This window comes from Rattus rattus, chromosome 1 (assembly GCF_011064425.1).
Source record: "Rattus rattus isolate New Zealand chromosome 1, Rrattus_CSIRO_v1, whole genome shotgun sequence".
Taxonomy (NCBI): domain Eukaryota; kingdom Metazoa; phylum Chordata; class Mammalia; order Rodentia; family Muridae; genus Rattus; species Rattus rattus.
This window is the reverse complement of record NC_046154.1, coordinates 160466528-160477014: the sequence shown is the minus strand read 5'-3', so window position 1 is coordinate 160477014 and position 10487 is coordinate 160466528.

Below are 10487 nucleotides of genomic sequence, written 5' to 3'. Positions count from 1 at the left end.
TCTAAGTAACTTGGTGAATTCAGTTAGTTCCCAATAGGCCGCAATAGTGATAAGTCGACTATTCGGGATACAGCAACGTTCTCACGACCTGAAACACTGTTTCTTTGTGAATTCAGTTATTTCCCACTAGCACGACCTGCTAACATGTGTACTTTTCAAGATTTATCAAAATTTCGTCAGCCTCATCTAAGTAACTTGGTGAATTCAGTTAGTTCCCAATAGGCCGCAATAGTGATAAGTCGAATATTCGGGATACAGCAACGTTCTCCCAACCTGAAACACTGTTTCTTTGTGAATTCAGTTAGTTCCCACTAGCACGACCTGCTAACATGTGTACTTTTCAAGATTTATCAAAATTTCGTCAGCCTCATCTAAGTAACTTGGTGAATTCAGTTAGTTCCCAATAGGCCGCAATAGTGATAAGTGGACTGTTCGGGATACAGCAACATTCTCACGACCTGAAACACTGTTTCTTTGTGAATTCAGTTAGTTCCCACTAGCACGACCTGGTAACATGTGTACTTTTCAAGATTTATCAAAATTTCGTCAGCCTCATCTAAGTAACTTGGTGAATTCAGTTAGTTCCCATAGGCCGCAATAGTGATAAGTGGACTGTTCGGGATACAGCAACATTCTCACGACCTGAAACACTGTTTCTTTGTGAATTCAGTTATTTCCCACTAGCCCGACCTGCTAACATGTGTACTTTTCAAGATTTATCAAAATTTCGTCAGCCTCATCTAAGTAACTTGGTGAATTCAGTTAGTTCCCAATAGGCCGCAATAGTGATAAGTGGACTGTTCGGGATACAGCAACATTCTCACGACCTGAAACACTGTTTCTTTTGTGAATTCAGTTATTTCCCACTAGCACGACCTGCTAACATGTGTACTTTTCAAGATTTATCAAAATTTCGTCAGCCTCATCTAAGTAACTTGGTGAATTCAGTTAGTTCCCAATAGGCCGCAATAGTGATAAGTGGACTGTTCGGGATACAGCAACATTCTCACGACCTGAAACACTGTTTCTTTGTGAATTCAGTTATTTCCCACTAGCACGACCTGCTAACATGTGTACTTTTCAAGATTTATCAAAATTTCGTCAGCCTCATCTAAGTAACTTGGTGAATTCAGTTAGTTCCCAATTGGCCGCAATAGTGATAAGTGGACTGTTCGGGATACAGCAACATTCTCACGACCTGAAACACTGTTTCTTTGTGAATTCAGTTATTTCCCACTAGCCCGACCTGCTAACATGTGTACTTTTCAAGATTTATCAAAATTTCGTCTGCCTCATCTAAGTAACTTGGTGAATTCAGTTAGTTCCCAATAGGCCGCAATAGTGAATAAGTGGACTGTTCTGGATACAGCAACATTCTCACGACCTGAAACACTGTTTCTTTGTGAATTCAGTTATTTCCCACTAGCCCGACCTGCTAACATGTGTACTTTTCAAGATTTATCAAAATTTCGTCAGCCTCATCTAAGTAACTTGGTACATTCAGTTCGACCTGAAACACTGTTTCTTTGTGAATTCAGTTAGTTCCCACTAGCACGACCTGCTAACATGTGTACTTTTCAAGATTTATCAAAATTTCGTCAGCCTCATCTAAGTAACTTGGTGAATTCAGTTAGTTCCCAATAGGCCGCAATAGTGATAAGTGGACTGTTCGGGATACAGCAACATTCTCACGACCTGAAACACTGTTTCTTTGTGAATTCAGTTAGTTCCCACTAGCCCACCTGCCCGACCTGCTAACATGTGTACTTTTCAAGATTTATCAAAATTTCGTCAGCCTCATCTAAGTAACTTGGTGAATTCAGTTAGTTCCCAATAGGCCGCAATAGTGATAAGTGGACTGTTCGGGATACAGCAACATTCTCACGACCTGAAACACTGTTTCTTTGTGAATTCAGTTATTTCCCACTAGCCCGACCTGCTAACATGTGTACTTTTCAAGATTTATCAAAATTTCGTCAGCCTCATCTAAGTAACTTGGTGAATTCAGTTAGTTCCCAATAGGCCGCAATAGTGATAAGTGGACTGTTCGGGATACAGCAACATTCTCACGACCTGAAACACTGTTTCTTTGTGAATTCAGTTATTTCCCACTAGCCCGACCTGCTAACATGTGTACTTTTCAAGATTTATCAAAATTTCGTCTGCCTCATCTAAGTAACTTGGTGAATTCAGTTAGTTCCCAATAGGCCGCAATAGTGATAAGTGGACTGTTCGGGATACAGCAACATTCTCACGACCTGAAACACTGTTTCTTTGTGAATTCAGTTATTTCCCACTAGCCCGACCTGCTAACATGTGTACTTTTCAAGATTTATCAAAATTTCCGTCTGCCTCATCTAAGTAACTTGGTGAATTCAGTTAGTTCCCAATAGGCCTCAATAGTGATAAGTGGACTGTTCGGGATACAGCAACATTCTCACGACCTGAAACACTGTTTCTTTGTGATTTCAGTTAGTTCCCACTAGCACGACCTGCTAACATGTGTACTTTTCAAGATTTATCAAAATTTCGTCAGCCTCATCTAAGTAACTTGGTGAATTCAGTTAGTTCCCAATAGGCCGCAATAGTGATAAGTGGACTGTTCGGGATACAGCAACATTCTCACGACCTGAAACACTGTTTCTTTGTGAATTCAGTTAGTTCCCACTAGCACGACCTGCTAACATGTGTACTTTTCAAGATTTATCAAAATTTTGTCAGCCTCATCTAAGTAACTTGGTGAATTCAGTTAGTCCCCAATAGGCCGCAATAGTGATAAGTGGACTGTTCGGGATACAGCAACATTCTCACGACCTGAAACACTGTTTCTTTGTGAATTCAGTTAGGTTCCCACTAGCACGACCTGCTAACATGTGTACTTTTCAAGATTTATCAAAATTTCGTCAGCCTCATCTAAGTAACTTGGTGAATTCAGTTAGTTCCCAATAGGCCGCAATAGTGATAAGTGGACTGTTTGGGATACAGCAACATTCTCACGACCTGAAACACTGTTTCTTTGTGAATTCAGTTATTTCCCACTAGCCCGACCTGCTAACATGTGTACTTTTCAAGATTTATCAAAATTTCGTCTGCCTCATCTAAGTAACTTGGTGAATTCAGTTAGTTCCCAATAGGCCGCAATAGTGATAAGTGGACTGTTCGGGATACAGCAACATTCTCACGACCTGAAACACTGTTTCTTTGTGAATTCAGTTATTTCCCACTAGCCCGACCTGCTAACATGTGTACTTTTCAAGATTTATCAAAATTTCGTCAGCCTCATCTAAGTAACTTGGTGAATTCAGTTAGTTCCCAATAGGCCGCAATAGTGATAAGTGGACTGTTCGGGATACAGCAACATTCTCACGACCTGAAACACTGTTTCTTTGTGAATTCAGTTATTTCCCACTAGCCCGACCTGCTAACATGTGTACTTTTCAAGATTTATCAAAATTTCGTCAGCCTCATCTAAGTAACTTGGTGAATTCAGTTAGTTCCCAATAGGCCGCAATAGTGATAAGTGGACTGTTCGGGATACAGCAACATTCTCACGACCTGAAACACTGTTTCTTTGTGAATTCAGTTATTTCCCACTAGCCCGACCTGCTAACATGTGTACTTTTCAAGATTTATCAAAATTTCGTCAGCCGAATCTAAGTAACTTGGTGAATTCAGTTAGTTCCCAATAGGCCGCAATAGTGATAAGTCGAATATTCGGGATACAGCAACGTTCTCCCAACCTGAAACACTGTTTCTTTGTGAATTCAGTTATTTCCCACTAGCCCGACCTGCTAACATGTGTACTTTTCAAGATTTATCAAAATTTCGTCAGCCTCATCTAAGGTAACTTGGTGAATTCAGTTAGTTCCCAATAGGCCGCAATAGTGATAAGTGGACTGTTCGGGATACAGCAACATTCTCACGACCTGAAACACTGTTTCTTTGTGAATTCAGTTAGTTCCCACTAGCACGACCTGGTAACATGTGTACTTTTCAAGATTTATCAAAATTTCGTCAGCCTCATCTAAGTAACTTGGTGAATTCAGTTAGTTCCCAATAGGCCGCAATAGTGATAAGTGGACTGTTCGGGATACAGCAACATTCTCACGACCTGAAACACTGTTTCTTTGTGAATTCAGTTATTTCCCACTAGCCCGACCTGCTAACATGTGTACTTTTCAAGATTTATCAAAATTTCGTCAGCCTCATCTAAGTAACTTGGTGAATTCAGTTAGTTCCCAATAGGCCGCAATAGTGATAAGTGGACTGTTCGGGATACAGCAACATTCTCACGACCTGAAACACTGTTTCTTTGTGAATTCAGTTATTTCCCACTAGCCCGACCTGCTAACATGTGTACTTTTCAAGATTTATCAAAAATTCGTCTGCCTCATCTAAGTAACTTGGTGAATTCAGTTAGTTCCCAATAGGCCGCAATAGTGATAAGTGGACTGTTCGGGATACAGCAACATTCTCACGACCTGAAACACTGTTTCTTTGTGAATTCAGTTATTTCCCACTAGCACGACCTGCTAACATGTGTACTTTTCAAGATTTATCAAAATTTCGTCATCCTCATCTAAGTAACTTGGTGAATTCAGTTAGTTCCCAATAGGCCGCAATAGTGATAAGTGGACTGTTCGGGATACAGCAACATTCTCACGACCTGAAACACTGTTTCTTTGTGAATTCAGTTATTTCCCACTAGCACGACCTGCTAACATGTGTACTTTTCAAGATTTATCAAAATTTCGTCTGCCTCATCTAAGTAACTTGGTGAATTCAGTTAGTTCCCAATAGGCCGCAATAGTGATAAGTGGACTGTTCGGGATACAGCAACATTCTCACGACCTGAAACACTGTTTCTTTGTGAATTCAGTTATTTCCCACTAGCCCGACCTGCTAACATGTGTACTTTTCAAGATTTATCAAAATTTCGTCTGCCTCATCTAAGTAACTTGGTGAATTCAGTTAGTTCCCAATAGGCCGCAATAGTGATAAGTGGACTGTTCGGGATACAGCAACATTCTCACGACCTGAAACACTGTTTCTTTGTGAATTCAGTTATTTCCCACTAGCCCTACCTGCTAACATGTGTACTTTTCAAGATTTATCAAAATTTCGTCAGCCTCATCTAAGTAACTTGGTGAATTCAGTTAGTTCCCAATAGGCCGCAATAGTGATAAGTGGACTGTTCGGGATACAGCAACATTCTCACGACCTGAAACACTGTTTCTTTGTGAATTCAGTTATTTCCCACTAGCCCGACCTGCTAACATGTGTACTTTTCAAGATTTATCAAAATTTCGTCTGCCTCATCTAAGTAACTTGGTGAATTCAGTTAGTTCCCAATAGGCCGCAATAGTGATAAGTGGACTGTTCGGGATACAACAACATTCTCACGACCTGAAACACTGTTTCTTTGTGAATTCAGTTAGTTCCCACTAGCCCGACCTGCTAACATGTGTACTTTTCAAGATTTATCAAAATTTCGTCAGCCTCATCTAAGTAACTTGGTGAATTCAGTTAGTTCCCAATAGGCCGCAATAGTGATAAGTGGACTGTTCGGGATACAGCAACATTCTCACGACCTGAAACACTGTTTCTTTGTGAATTCAGTTATTTCCCACTAGCCCGACCTGCTAACATGTGTACTTTTCAAGATTTATCAAAATTTCGTCTGCCTCATCTAAGTAACTTGGTGAATTCAGTTAGTTCCCAATAGGCCGCAATAGTGATAAGTGGACTGTTCGGGATACAGCAACATTCTCACGACCTGAAACACTGTTTCTTTGTGAATTCAGTTATTTCCCACTAGCCCGACCTGCTAACATGTGTACTTTTCAAGATTTATCAAAATTTCGTTTGCCTCATCTAAGTAACTTGGTGAATTCAGTTAGTTCCCAATAGGCCGCAATAGTGATAAGTGGACTGTTCGGGATACAGCAACATTCTCACGACCTGAAACACTGTTTCTTTGTGAATTCAGTTATTTCCCACTAGCCCGACCTGCTAACATGTGTACTTTTCAAGATTTATCAAAATTTCGTCTGCCTCATCTAAGTAACTTGGTGAATTCAGTTAGTTCCCAATAGGCCGCAATAGTGATAAGTGGACTGTTCGGGATACAGCAACATTCTCACGACCTGAAACACTGTTTCTTTGTGAATTCAGTTATTTCCCACTAGCCCGACCTGCTAACATGTGTACTTTTCAAGATTTATCAAAATTTCGTCTGCCTCATCTAAGTAACTTGGTGAATTCAGTTAGTTCCCAATAGGCCGCAATAGTGATAAGTGGACTGTTCGGGATACAGCAACATTCTCACGACCTGAAACACTGTTTTTTTTGTGAATTAATGCAAGAAAGTAATCTCCTTGAACAAACCTAAAAGAAGATAGCCACACAGCATAATTTCACCGTTAATAACAAAAATAACAGGAAACAATAACCCCTGGTCTTTAATATCTCTTCAACATCAATGGACTCAATTCCCCAATAAAATGACATAGAATAACCGACTGGAAAACCAACAAGATAGATAAATCCTTATCAAGACTAACCAGGGGGAACAGAGCAAGTTATCAAAATTAACAAAATCAGAAATGAAAAGGGAGACATAACAACAGAATATGAGGAAATTCAAAACATCATCAGATCCTACTATAAGAGCCTATATTCAACAAAACATGAAAATCTAGATGAAATGAACAGTAGATAGATACCAGATACCAAAGTTAAATTAGGATCAGAAAAACCATCTAAAGAGTCCCATAATCCCTAGAGAAATAGGAACAGTCATTAAAATTCTCCCCCAAAAATCTCAGGACCAGATGGGTTTAGTGCAGAATTCTATCAGACCTTCATAGAAGATCTCACACTAATACTGTCCAAACTATTCCACAAAATAGAAACAGAAGGAACACTACCCAATTTCTTCTATGAAGCCACATTTAAGCTTATACCTAAACAACACAAAGTCCCAAACAAAGAAAGAGAACTTCAGACTAATTTCTTTTTAGGAATATTGATGAAAAATATTCAATAAAATTCTTGCAAACTATATCCAAGAATACATCAAAATGATTATCCATCATAATCAAGTAGGCTTCATCCCAGGGATGCAGGGATGGTTCCATATATGTAAATCCATAAACATAATCAACTACAAAAACAACCACAAAGAAAAAACCCACATGATCATCTCATTAGATAACAAGAAAGCATTTGAGAAAATTCAACACCCCTTCATGTTAATAGTCTGCATTTATTCAATTTTTCCTCTTTTAAGTCATTAGAGAATTTACACATGGCTTACCTCTTAAAATTTGGTCAATGCATAAGGGAAAAGAATTTTTATTTATCTCATAGTTTATAAGTAGTAAATAGCACAGCTTCACATTATGTAACAATACATTTCAATGAGTGCTGATACTTTGAAGTGTCTAAGTTATGACAAAGGATTTCTTCTCACCTGAATAAATCAAAGACTCATCAGGAGAACCTCTTGAATTTTCAGAAGACTTATTTTACTAGATTTTCTTCTGCTTTTCAAAATCACTTATGTGATTCATTCTGGAGTATGAATAATATATACTAATTACATTCAACAATAATTGGTGCAAATAATTCTTTTTTTTAATTCGGAAGCACTCTTTTTTTTTTAATAACTTGAGTATTTCTTATTTACATTTCGAGTGTTATTCCCTTTCCCGGTCTCCGGGACAACTTCCCCCTATCCCCTCCCCCTCCCCTTTTTTATGGGTGTTCCCCTCCCCCCATTGCCGCCCTCCCCCCAACAATCACGTTCACTGGGGGTTCAGTCTTAGCAGGACCCAGGGCTTCCCCTTACACTGGTGATCTTATTAGGATATTCAATGCTACCTATGAGGTCAGAGTCCAGGGTCAGTCCATGTATAGTCTTTAGGTAGTGGCTTAGTCCCTGGAAGCTCTGGTTGCTTGGCATTGTTGTTCATATGGGTCTCGAAACCCTTCAAGCTCTTCCAGTTCTTTCTCTGATTCCTTCAAACGGGGTCCCGTTCTCAGTTCAGTGGTTTGCTGCTGGCATTCGCCTCTGTATTTGCTGTATTCTGGCTGTGTCTCTCAGGGAGCGATCTACATCCGGCTCCTGTCGGCCTGCACTTTTTGCTTCATCCATCTTGTCTAATTGGGTGGCTGTATATGTATGGGCCACATGTGGGGCAGGCTCTGAATGGGTGTTCCTTCTGTGTCTGTTTTAATCTTTGCCTCTCTCTTCCCTGCCAAGGGTAGTCTTGTTCCCCTTTTAAAGAAGGAGTGAAGCCTTCACATTTTGATCATCCGTCTTGAGTTTCGTTTGTTCTAGGCATCTAGGGTAATTCAAGCATTTGGGCTAATAGCCACTTATCAATGAGTGCATACCATGTGTGTTTTTCTGTGATTGGGTTACCACACTCAGGATATTTTCCAGTTCCAACCGTTTGCCTATGAATTTCATAAAGGCATTGTTTTTGATAGCTGAGTAATATTCCATTGTGTAGATGTACCACATTTTCTGTATCCATTCCTCTGTTGAAGGGCATCTGCGTTCTTTCCAGTTTCTGGCTATTATAAATAAGGCTGCTATGAACATAGTGGAGTGCAATTAATTCTTAACATAAATAGTAGTATGTCTCTGCTCCCAGAACCCGTGGGAGAGAGACCTCACCGCCTGGTCAGGTGGGCACTCCCGAGGCTGCAGAGCGGAAGAGACCACCAACACTGCCCACCCCTGCCCACATCCCTGGCCCAAGAGGAAACTGCATAAGGCCTCTGGGCTCCTGTGGGAGAGGGCCCAGGAGCGGCAGGACCCCTGCCTGAGACACTGCCGGAACCTGAAGGAAACAGACCGGATAAACAGTTCTCTGCACCCAAATCCCGTGGGAGGGAGAGCTAAACCTTCAGAGAGGCAGACACGCCTGCGAAACCAAAAGAGACTGCTCTCTGCACACTTTACTGATTCCAGAGGAAAACACCAAAACCCATCTGGAACCCTGGTGCACGGAGGCTCCCGGAAGGGGCGGCGCAGATCTTCCTGGTTGCTGCCACCGCGGAGAGCCCGTGGGCAGCACCCCGAGAGCGAACTTGAGCCTCGGGTCCACAGGTAAGACCAACTTTTCTGCTGTAAGAAAGCGGCCTGGTGATCTCGGGACACACGGAGGAAGAATTCCTCTAGGACCGGGCACCCAAACACACCAGAAAAGCAAGATCTGGTTTCAAAATCATATTTGACCATGATGCTGGAGGACTTCAAGAAAGACATGAAGAACTCCCTTAGAGAACAAGTAGAAGCCTACAGAGAGGAATCACAAAAATGCCTGAAAGAATTCCAGGAAAACAAAAATAAACAAGTAGAAGCCCATAGAGAGGAGACACAAAAATCCCTGAAAGAATTCCAGGAAAACACAATCAAACAGTTGAAGGAATTAAAAATGGAAATAGAAGAAATCAATAAAAAACACATGGAAACAACCCTGGATATAGAAAACCAAAAGAAGAGACAAGGAGCTGTAGATACAAGCTTCACCAACAGAATACAAGAGATGGAAGAGAGAATCTCAGGAGCAGAAGATTCAATAGAAATCATTGACTCAACTGTCAAAGATAATGTAAAGCGGAAAAAACTACTGGTCCAAAACATACAGGAAATCCAGGACTCAACGAGAAGATCAAACCTAAGGATAATAGGTGTAGAAGAGAGTGAAGACTCCCAGCTCAAAGGACCAGTAAATATCTTCATCAAAATCATAGAAGAAAACTTCCCTAACCTAAAAAAAGAGATACCCATAGGCATACAAGAAGCCTACAGAACTCCAAATAGATTGGACCAGAAAAGAAACACCTCCCGTCACATAATAGTCAAAACATCAAAGCAGCAAAAATAAAAAAAAGAATATTAAAAAACAGTAAGGGAAAAGGTCAAGTAACATATAAAGGCAGGCCTATCAGAATCACACCAGACTTTTTCGCCAGAAACTATGAAGGCCAGAAGATCCTGGACTGATGTCATACAGACCCTAAGAGAACACAATGCCAGCCCAGGCTACTGTATCCTGCAAAACTCTCAATTAACATAGATGGAGAAACCAAGATATTCCATGACAAAACCAAATTTACACAATATCTTTCTACAAATCCAGCACTACAAAGGATAATAAATGGTAAAGCCCAACATAAGGAGGCAAGCTATACCCAAGAAGAGGCAAGAAACTAATCGTCTTGGCAACAAAACAAAAGAAGAAAAGCACACAAACATAACCGCACATCCAAATATGAATATAACAGGAAGCAATAATCACTATTCCTTAATATCTCTCAACATCAATGGCCTCAACTCCCCAATAAAAAGACATAGATTAACAAACTGAATATGCAACGAGGACACTGCATTCTGCTGCCTACAGGAAACACACCTCAGAGACAAAGACAGACACTACCTCAGAGTGAAAGGCTGGGAAACAACTTTCCAA